Source organism: Euprymna scolopes, chromosome 4 (assembly GCF_053919585.1).
Source record: "Euprymna scolopes isolate OS-2025 chromosome 4, ASM5391958v1, whole genome shotgun sequence".
Lineage (NCBI taxonomy): Eukaryota > Metazoa > Mollusca > Cephalopoda > Sepiida > Sepiolidae > Euprymna > Euprymna scolopes.
The window spans coordinates 62,994,521-63,005,147 of record NC_136485.1 but is presented as its reverse complement, the minus strand read 5'-3'; the positions used below and the strand labels follow the sequence as shown (position 1 = coordinate 63,005,147).

The window sequence follows — 10,627 nt, the reverse complement described above, 5'->3', positions numbered from 1 at the left end:
TCTATTCTTTTTTAAGTGTTTTATTTCTTCTTTTCTTCGTAATTTTGTTTTGACACCCATTTATTATTACCATCACTTGATCCTCTTCTATTTTATTTTATTCGCTTCATTTTGTGAGTTTATAAGGCAGATCGGCTGTTATGTGCCTTTTTGTTTTCAAACCATCTTTTCCGATTTTATTTACTAACTGATTTTTCCTTTATTTCTTTTTGGCGTTCCTATTGGACTGCGTTTCTAACGCCCCCTTTTCTTCTTCATAACAACAATTAATTAATTTATTTATTCGTCCATTTACTAAGTGACTCGTCATAATACACACTAGCGTTTTTTGTCACTGTTCTGCGAGAGCCAACTTTCTTTGCTTTTTTACTAAGAGATTCGTTCATTTCGCCCCCCCCCCCATAATTTAGGACTCTAATAATGCTGTGAGCAAGTTTTCACGAGCGGATTACAAAAACATAGTTTTATGTTTTTCATTCTTTTTTTGGGAGGGGGTATTCAATTATAGAACTTGTGAAGCATTTTAACGGGTGCTTCTGCAGTTTAATTAATTGTATTCTGTAAGTAATGCGCCGACATTAATTAGCAGAAGAACCGTTTAATATTTCACAAACATTCTGTTTACATGGGGGAGGTAGCGCCTCCCCGCTTAGCATAAAGTGAAGTGGCGGTCAGTGGGATGACATTTAAGTGGACTGCCCCAGGTGATGTTTACTCTAGCTACGCCACTGTCTATACTTACCCGAAATTGTCTGGCGATGTTTTCATTCGCAATTTGATTGTTTTGTTTCAAACAAAGGGAAGTAATTCTGTATTGACAAATACAGAATTAGGTCCTTCTTTTCCATAATGACGTAACAGATAGAGGACTAAAGAAGATTCAGTTGTAAGTGACACTCTTCTGGAGGTTGAACTTTCTGGTTTGCTTTAAAATCCACAATGGTACGAAAAAGTGTTAAAAAAAAACAAAAAAAAAACAAATATATAATAAATGTTATCAAATGCAAGATAAATTACTTTTCTACCTATCTGGAAATGTTTTTAGTGGTTTTACTCACTTTAAAACGTGTATTTGATTCGAAAAACACATAGTGTTTAGCGTTAGGTGAGAAAAAAGGACAAGAATTGACACTTTAATATTTGAAGTCATGAAAATTACTTAAAATAAAAAATAAAACAAAATAGAAACCCACCCAATAAATATCATGGTAATATTTATTGGGTGGGTTTCTAACCGTATTTTGTTTTATTTTCTATTTTTGAATCATTATCAAGACTTCAAATATTTAAGTGTCAATTCGCAGCTATTTTTTTGTTCTCACCTAACGCTCGACACTGCTTGTTTTTCAGACAAAATAAACGTTTTAATGTAAATAAAAATACTAAAAACTTATTTTGTTTTTTCCCAATTAATTATGTGATAATAAAATATATTGTGACGTTGGCAAGAAGAAAGAAAGATTGTACAGTTGAAAAAGTAATAAAAAGCTTGTATTTTGAAGAAGGAGAAGAGACGAAAGAAAAAGAAGTGTTTTGCAAATAACTGGTATTCGTGGATACTTAAATTAGGTGATTTGTCATTTTAACAGTCTTTAATTTTCTTTTCAATTCGCTTGCTTGTAGTGTTACATGTTAGGGTCCCTACATCAGTAATTAAGTTAGCTAGTGTGAATTTTGACAAGTGTCACACTGAGTGCATGATAATAACTCAGGTCTGTAAAACAGAATCGTTATCAGGGTTGAATGAAAGATTGGTGACAAGGCAGAAGTGACAGTTCAAACAGTAAAAAAAACAGAGTTGAACGAGGACAGAATGACGTCACGGTTTTTTGACCGAGAAAAAGCTAAAATTTTCAGATCAGTCTCTGTTAGGAAGCCATGCGAATGAAACACCATCAATAATCTAGACTAATTAAATTAATTAATGTAGACTAATTAAATTAATAGTCAGCTTGCGTCTTCCCTAATTTTCTGCATGGCACTATCGGAACCGGTAAAATGGCCAAACAGTACCTTCGCTTTTTTGCAGGGTGGAATGATAATATTGTTGCCCTAGAAAAGACGACATGATTCCATTTCAGTTTGATGAAAACCAGTTTTCTTTTTTTTTTTGTTGCAGACCATCTACTAGTTGGTAGACCCTGTGTATGGCAGCAGGGCTCAACGCCAGCCCACATTCAAAGGCTTGGCTTCAGAAGTACTACAACTTTGCACCCTTCTCTCACTGGTCCCCTTCATCCCCTGAACTAAACCTGCTAGACTACTTCAAGAACATCACCAACATGACCTCCCACAATACCAAAGCCAGCCTGATCGCCGGCATCCGCCGAGTATTCACCGAGCTCCCGCTAGCACTTGTGGAAAAGGTATGCCTCCAGTTCCAGACCCGTATCGAGGCAGTGATTGAAGCTGAAGGTGAGTACATTGAATAGATGTCAGTTCTACTACATAATTAAGTCACCTGAATTGATTTTTTTCATAAAAGTTTTAAAATAAAGCTGTAGTGTTGCTTTCTTTAGGGCGACAATTTTATCGTTCCACCCTGTAGTATACAATAAAAAATGACAAGTTATACAGATAAAATAACACAATTAGTCTTTATTTGCATTTTTAGTTTCTTTTATTTGAAAATTTATAATAGTTATATTGTTTATGAAATTATTGAAATCAAAATATACTTTTCGATAATGCTCTTTTTTTATATCCTATTCCAATAAATCGCTTCAAAATACAAATACTAAATTACAAAAAAAAAAAAAAAAAAAAAAAAAAAAAAGCGAAGGTACTCTTTAGCCTTTTCACCGGTTCCGGTAGAGCCACACAGGAAATTAGGGAATACGCTAGCTGACTGTTACCTTAAAGATGAATGTTACTTTAATGTCTGTGTCACTTATTTTGTTAAGTCAAAAGCTAAGTTTAAATAACTAGCTAATATAACATTAATCTGTCTCTCATGAGTGAATTTTCTCCAAATAAAAAGCTTGATGAAAACTCAGCGAACATCTCCTTGTGTCTTTCATGCATATGTTGGATAGCCGGGGTTTCTATATATACAGTGTCTTGCATATATACACGTATCTGTATATTCTATCTCTGTCAATCGTTTAGTGGTATATGTATAACAGTGTCTTTAATATCAATGAATGTGTGTATACAGAGTGTAGAAATATTCATTGTGTCCTTCATGTATATAAAAATATTTGTTGTGTGTGCGGGTGCTTCTTCACAAATACAAACATGACACATAAACTATTACAGACAGCTTTTCTTACAATCAAATGATAACAGTATGTCTGCTTGTCTCAGACCAAAGGAACCACATACCTTCTTATTTGTCCAAACCTTAAAAGAACGCCATAACGATGAGTTATATTTTACATGGGATTTATTTGTCTTATCCTTGTCGGAGTTTGGCATGCTGAGTCTCTTTCTACATTGTCACTGGTTTCCGTTTCTGCTTCCAACAGGGTCGTCCACACGTCCGTTTGCTAATGCGCCCCTTGCCAACTCTCGAGCTTGATTTTCACTGACTAACTTCCTAAGTATAAATCTATATTTTCCATGACGTCATCACTACACATAGCCTAAAGATCCCTTGCCGACTTTTTTATCATGTGTCTTTGTTTATATTATTATTAGCTTAAATTTCATAACTGCTCTGAAAATTCCTAAATCGATTTTGTTTATTTTATTTCTGAGTTAAATTCATGACTAAACATTCCAAGCCTTAAATCAAAATTTTCCAAAATCTAATTGTTTTATTTTTCTAATAATAATAATAATAATAATAATAATAATAATAATAATAATAATAATAATAATAATAATCGACCAGGTTACTCGGTGTTGCACCGGCATGCTAATATAATACTACACGTGAGAAGAGCGTTATTTGTCTTAGTTAAACATAAAATGCATTGAAGATAACAATGATCAAGAGAATATAAACCCCGCACATGTATGCATAAAGATTTCTATTTGTTGTTGAAAGTGTTGCAGTAGAAACAAGACATCTTGTCATACTGTATCACAACTGCTGATGAAAACTTGTGTATGCAGTGGAACTTAGCAGTAACTGTGTTAACATCATGGGGATTCATAGCAAAAGAGAAAGAACGTTTCGAAATGCCCGCTCACTTGAGGGTGTTAGTGGAGGTTTTAAAAAGTGGTCTATAATTGGTTATTTTTCATTCAATCAAAGGGCGCTTGGTTAATGACTCTGTTAATAATTTACAATAGATTTAAAAGAAGAAAAATGCCACCTAGTTTTTAAAAATATTTGTAACGTTTTTGTTATTTTGATTTATTATTAATTTGTTTTATGTAATGTTTTTGTTATTTTAATTTATTATTAATTTGTTTTATGTAATGTTTTTGCTATTTTAATTTATTATTAATTTGTTTTATGTAATGTTTTTGTTATTTTAACTTATTATTAATTTGTTTTATGTAATGTTTTTGTTATTTTAATTTATTATTAATTTGTTTTATGTAATGTTTTTGTTATTTTAATTTATTATTAATTTGTTTTATGTAATGTTTTTGTTATTTTAACTTATTATTAATTTGTTTTATGTAATGTTTTTGCTATTTTAATTTATTATTAATTTGTTTTATGTAATGTTTTTGCTATTTTAATGTATTATTAATTTGTTTTATGTAATGTTTTTGTTATTTTAATTTATTATTAATTTGTTTTATGTAATGTTTTTGTTATTTTAACTTATTATTAATTTGTTTTATGTAATGTTTTTGCTATTTTAATTTATTATTAATTTGTTTTATGTAATGTTTTTGCTATTTTAATTTATTATTAATTTGTTTTATGTAATGTTTTTGTTATTTTAACTTATTATTAATTTGTTTTATGTAATGTTTTTGTTATTTTAATTTATTATTAATTTGTTTTATGTAATGTTTTTGTTATTTTAATTTATTATTAATTTGTTTTATGTAATGTTTTTGCTATTTTAATTTATTATTAATTTGTTTTATGTAATGTTTTTGTTATTTTATTTTTTTATTAATTTGTTTTATGTAATGTTTTTGTTATTTTAATTTATTATTAATTTGTTTTATGTAATGTTTTTGTTATTTTAATTTATTATTAATTTGTTTTATGTAATGTTTTTGTTATTTTAATTTATTATTAATTTGTTTTATGTAATGTTTTTGTTATTTAAATTTATTATAAATTTGTTTTATGTAATGTTTTTGCTATTTTAATTTATTATTAATTTGTTTTATGTAATGTTTTTGTTATTTTGATTTATTATTAATTTGTTTTATGTAATGTTTTTGTATTTTAATTTATTATTAATTTGTTTTATGTAAAGTTTTTGTTATTTTAATTTATTATTAATTTGTTTTATGTAATGTTTTTGTTATTTTAATGTATTATTAATTTGTTTTATGTAAAGTTTTTGCTATTTTACTTTATTATTAGTTTGTTTTATGTAATGTTTTTTATTATTTTAATTTATTATTAATTTGTTTTATGTAATGTTTTTGTATTTTACTTTATTATTAATTTGTTTTATGTAATGTTTTTGCTATTTTAATTTATTATTAATTTGTTTTATGTAATGTTTTTGTTATTTTAATTTATTATTAATTTGTTTTATGTAATGTTTTCGTTATTTTAATGTATTATTAATTTGTTTTATGTAAAGTTTTTGCTATTTTACTTTATTATTAGTTTGTTTTATGTAATGTTTTTTATTATTTAAATTTATTATTAATTTGTTTTATGTAATGTTTTTGTTATTTTAATTTATTATTAATTTGTTTAATGTAATGTTTTTGTTATTTTGATTTATTATTAATTTGTTTTATGTAATGTTTTTGTTATTTTAACTTATTATTAATTTGTTTTATGTAATGTTTTTGTTATTTTAACTTATTATTAATTTGTTTTATGTAATGTTTTTGCTATTTTAATTTATTATTAATTTGTTTTATGTAATGTTTTTGCTATTTTAATTTATTATTAATTTGTTTTATGTAATGATTTTGTTATTTTCATTTATTATTAATTTGTTTTATGTAATGTTTTTGTATTTTAATTTATTATTAATTTGTTTTATGTAATGTTTTTGTATTTTTATTTATTATTAATGGTTTTTATGTAATGTTTTTGTTATTTTAACTTATTTTTAGTTTGTTTTATGTAATATTTTTGTTATTTTACTTTATTATTAATGTGTTTTATGTAATGTTTTTGTTATTTTAATTTATTATTAATTGGTTTTATGTAATGTTTTTGCTATTTTAATTTATTATAATTTGTTTTATGTAATGTTTTTGCTATTTTAATTTATTATTAAATTGTTTTATGTAATGTTTTTGTATTTTAATTTATTATTAATTTGTTTTATGTAATGTTTTTGCTATTTTAACTAATTGCTAGTTTGTTTTATGTAATGTTTTAGTTATTTTAATTTATTATTATTTTTATGTAATGTTTTTGTTATTTTAATTTATTATTAATTTGTTTTATGTAATGTTTTTGTATTTTAGTTTATTATTAATTTGTTTTATGTAATGTTTTTACTATTTTAATTTATTATTAATTTGTTTTATGTAATGTTCTTGTTATTTTAACTAATTACTAGTTTGTTTTATGTAATGTTTTAGTTATTTTAATTTATTATTATTTTTATGTAATGTTTTTGTTTTTTTAATTTATTATTAATTTGTTTTATGTAATGTTTTTGTTATTTTAATTTATTATTAATTTGTTTTATGTAATGTTTTTGTTATTTTAATTTATTATTAATTGGTTTTAGGTAATGTTTTTGTCATTTTAATTTATTATTAATTTGTTTTATGTAATGTTTTTGTTATTTTAATTTATTATTATTTTTATGTAATGTTTTTGCTATTTTAATTTATTATTAATTTGTTTTATGTAATGTTTTTGCTATTTTAATTTATTATTAATTTGTTTTATGTAATGTTTTTGCTATTTTAACTTATTATTAGTTTGTTTTATGTAATGTTTTTGTTATTTTAACTTATTATTAATTTGTTTTATGTAATGTTTTATCTATTTTAATTTATTATTAATTTGTTTTATGTAATGTTTTTGCTATTTTAACTTATTGCTTTAGCTTTGCAGGCCGGTAACAATCAAGGCAAAGACAGTGGTATAGTTAATAAAAAAGTGTATTAGCATGGTTATGTTGCAGAAGTACACATTATGATTCTAGGACCATAACTGCCACGAATTGTTAATCGCATAGTTAGATGTAACTATATTTATAGCCTCTGGTTAAGTCCATTATTCTTGAAATGGGCAAACCAGCTTATCCCATAACACACCACCTCACTTTTGTAATATATACTCTGTAAAGAGTCAATATATTTTCCTCTTGTGTTTGACTTCCATGATGTCTGTATTTTTTTATTTTCTTTTTCGTCGTTCACCTTTGAGAAACGTGAGGTCCATTACTTCTTCTGCTGGCGTTGTCATCTACAGCATTGGAATACCTTTTCCTTGTTTAGTTTAAATACCTCTTATGGGCAAATTTGTTTTATGTAATGTTCTTTGTTGTTTTAATTTATTATGGTAGAAAAAAAATGATAATGAGATTCACATTTGTTTTTAATTAAAAGTTATTCACAAGTCACATTATTCACATATTGTTTTCTTACATTTTTTTAATCCTTTTGTTTGATTCGTATTCATATTTCATATTTGTTGTTCCAATATGTAAAACTTGTTACTTTTCTATATTAATTTTTCCATTTTCACATATCCTTCGATTGTATTAACCTTTTATCTGGCAATGTCGCCCAGGTACTTATAATTCAGCAGTCCTACCAAATAGAATGTTTGATCATTGACCATCTTAGTTGTTGTCGTGCCGACCTTATTTATAACTCGGCAGTCCTAACAAAAAAAACCGGATGTTTAATCCTTGAACAAAAACCAATACAGTTTCATTCTTTCTGCACGTGTCATCACTGAAGTCGGCCAATCAAATCTCACCAAAAAATTGTACTAGTAGCAGCCGGGAATGCAATATATAAATAGGGTGCATTTCTTCACTCAGCAGCTCAAACGAGCCTTGCCCTTTGACCTCAACGACCACTCTTTTGTCTCCGCTGACCATACTTTGTTCATTGGATATATGCTAGACGTTTCACCACTGTAACGATGTTATTCTGCACCAGTAGCTAAGTGGTTAATGACATGGGCTGACAACCTGACGTACCAAGTTCAAATCCAGTTCGTTCCACAGAAGCACTTTCACATAGGAACGTTGGCAACCTTTACACACACACACACACACACACACTTGCAAAAGCAAAAAGAAGAAAACACAATTTATTAATAATTATGTATAGTTTATTTCTTTAGTTTACAATTATTACAGATTAACAAATGTACAGACACGTTATCACGGCGTCATATTACAGTCATATTTATCACAAGCAAAATGTACATGCAAAAATAAATGATAGCAAAAGTGATAACTTTTCGTATTTACACTTTACGAAATCGTAGGCTCTTTAAGTCATAATAAAGATTTGGTGTTCGATCTATTTATGACGCAAACTAGAAAATAACTAACACGGAACATTGCAAACATGTTAGTCGGTGGATTTTTCGATGGATGTTATTTTAATATTGCAATCAACATAAACAAGTTCTTATTGAACCGTCTTTGTAAATAATCTTATTGTACTAAATTACCACGAGCGATTACTACGCTACTTTCCCAATGACTACCATACATATATTAACCCTTCAAGTGCCCCCGCCCCCGGGCGTTGATGTGTGGTGACCCCTTTATATATAAAAAAAATAAAATAAAATAAAAATTATTATTTTAAACCACAACTGACTGCTAATCCCTAACCTGATGGTTCCCAGACACCGTAACCTAGCACCTTAGTGTGACATGAAATGATTACTGGTTAGAGGTCATAAATGGAAGTTATAGGTTGTTATAAGTAAAGAAGTTTTTTAATCATTATAAGCGGAATTGTTTGTATAAATAAATACTGACTCACACATTATTATTATTTATGTGATATCAATACTTAAACAATAAAAAGAGGGAATAAAATGTTCCAATGGGACAATATCATAGGAATCGTTTGGAGTATACATTTGGTAAATTGGATTACTTAAGAGGAACGGCTCATCAAGAACTTGTTTACGTTGGACTTGAAGACGGCCATATTGTAATCAGCTGGAAAGCAGGCAAACTAACTCCTAACTTTCAAGCTAAACTTTATTATTTTATTGCAAAAATAGGCCTTATGAATAGAAAATATTGATTTTTTTTTGTGCGTGATAGGTGAGAATTTAAAAAGCTCAATAGTGTGCCAGCATGAAAAAAGTTTAGCCCTAATCCGTCACAACAGTATGATAACGTTGCTATAGATAACCAATTCTGGAAGTGCACTGATCCGGGATTGTGTTTAGTTGTCTCCCTTTGATTGTGCCAAAAGCCATCATAGAGTATTTAGAATTTACCATTATCAGGCCTCTCCCATGAAGTTCCCACCGCATGAGTGGTGACTAATTAGCATAAAAACAACTAACTAGAGTATATCTGTTTATTAAATAAAAAATATAGATGTGAATAAAATAAGTCTTGCTTTTTACTTTCAGCAACCTCGTAACTTACCTCCCTTATTTTGCCCTTTAATTCTCACATTCCATAAACAATATTTTTGACAAGAGAAGACTAATTGCTGTCTTCTAGGTCGAAATCTATTGATCTAATATTTATTATTTGCTAGTTTTTGACCTTGAAATAGTAGGGTTTCTTTTTTAAGCTCACTTACATGAAGTGACTTCATGCCTTATTTGGAATGATGTGCATAAATTAAATTAATCTGATTAAGCACAACATTCACAGGAGAAGGGTGAGTGAGTTGAAAAATGTCCTCTGCAAAGTTTTATCATAAAATATTCTGTCTTATAAAATATATAACATCTATGATATAAATTTCACCTGTCTGTTTAAATGTATGTATGTATGTTTGTATGTATGTATGTATGTATGTTTGTATATCTGCCTAAAACTTTCGACAGAGGCGACGGATTTTTACGAGATCGGTATCATTTTGAAGCTCGACCCTTCGGACGACAAATATCGAAAAATTGACCAAAAACCCTCAACTGGGCACTTTTCTACATGGAGGGGTCGCTTTTTTCGTCAATATTTTCGAAAGTCATCACCTCTTTTTGATTGTCTAGCCTTAATTTAAACCTACGTCACTTTCGGTTTGGCGATAGGCGCAACAACTAATGCATCACTTTTTTTTTCACTTTCTTTTCCTTCTTCGTGGTATGGGTTCGAGCCTGCCTGCCTACTACCACTTTTTTTTTTTTTTTGCTCAACACACACCGCCAAACACCCGGGCAACGCTGGGCACCCAGGCTAGTATTGAATAAACTTTGAAAGTTTTAAAAAGAATAATGTCATAGTGAGGAGAAGCATCCATCCCTTGCACCGGTATTATACAGACACCAAATCTCTATTATGATAAGATTACAAAATTTAGAAGTAAAATAGTTGGAAGAGGTATAATGTACAATGCTAATACTCTCATAATCACACATGTATCCATTATACACAGACAAGCACACATTCAAACCATATTT

The 10,627-nt window shown here is 28.0% G+C and overlaps 1 long non-coding RNA gene across 1 annotated transcript in view; it reads left to right on the top strand.

Annotated features, from left to right (window-relative positions):
- Positions 1-1,438: 1,438 nt before the first annotated feature.
- The window catches only part of LOC145267958 (uncharacterized), a 16,931-nt gene continuing 7,742 nt past the window's right edge, over positions 1,439-10,627 (top strand). Inside the window, exons 1-2 of the long non-coding RNA XR_013864854.1 lie at positions 1,439-1,569; positions 2,120-2,415. This is a non-coding gene — a long non-coding RNA (uncharacterized LOC145267958). The remainder of the gene's footprint in view (positions 1,570-2,119; positions 2,416-10,627) is intronic.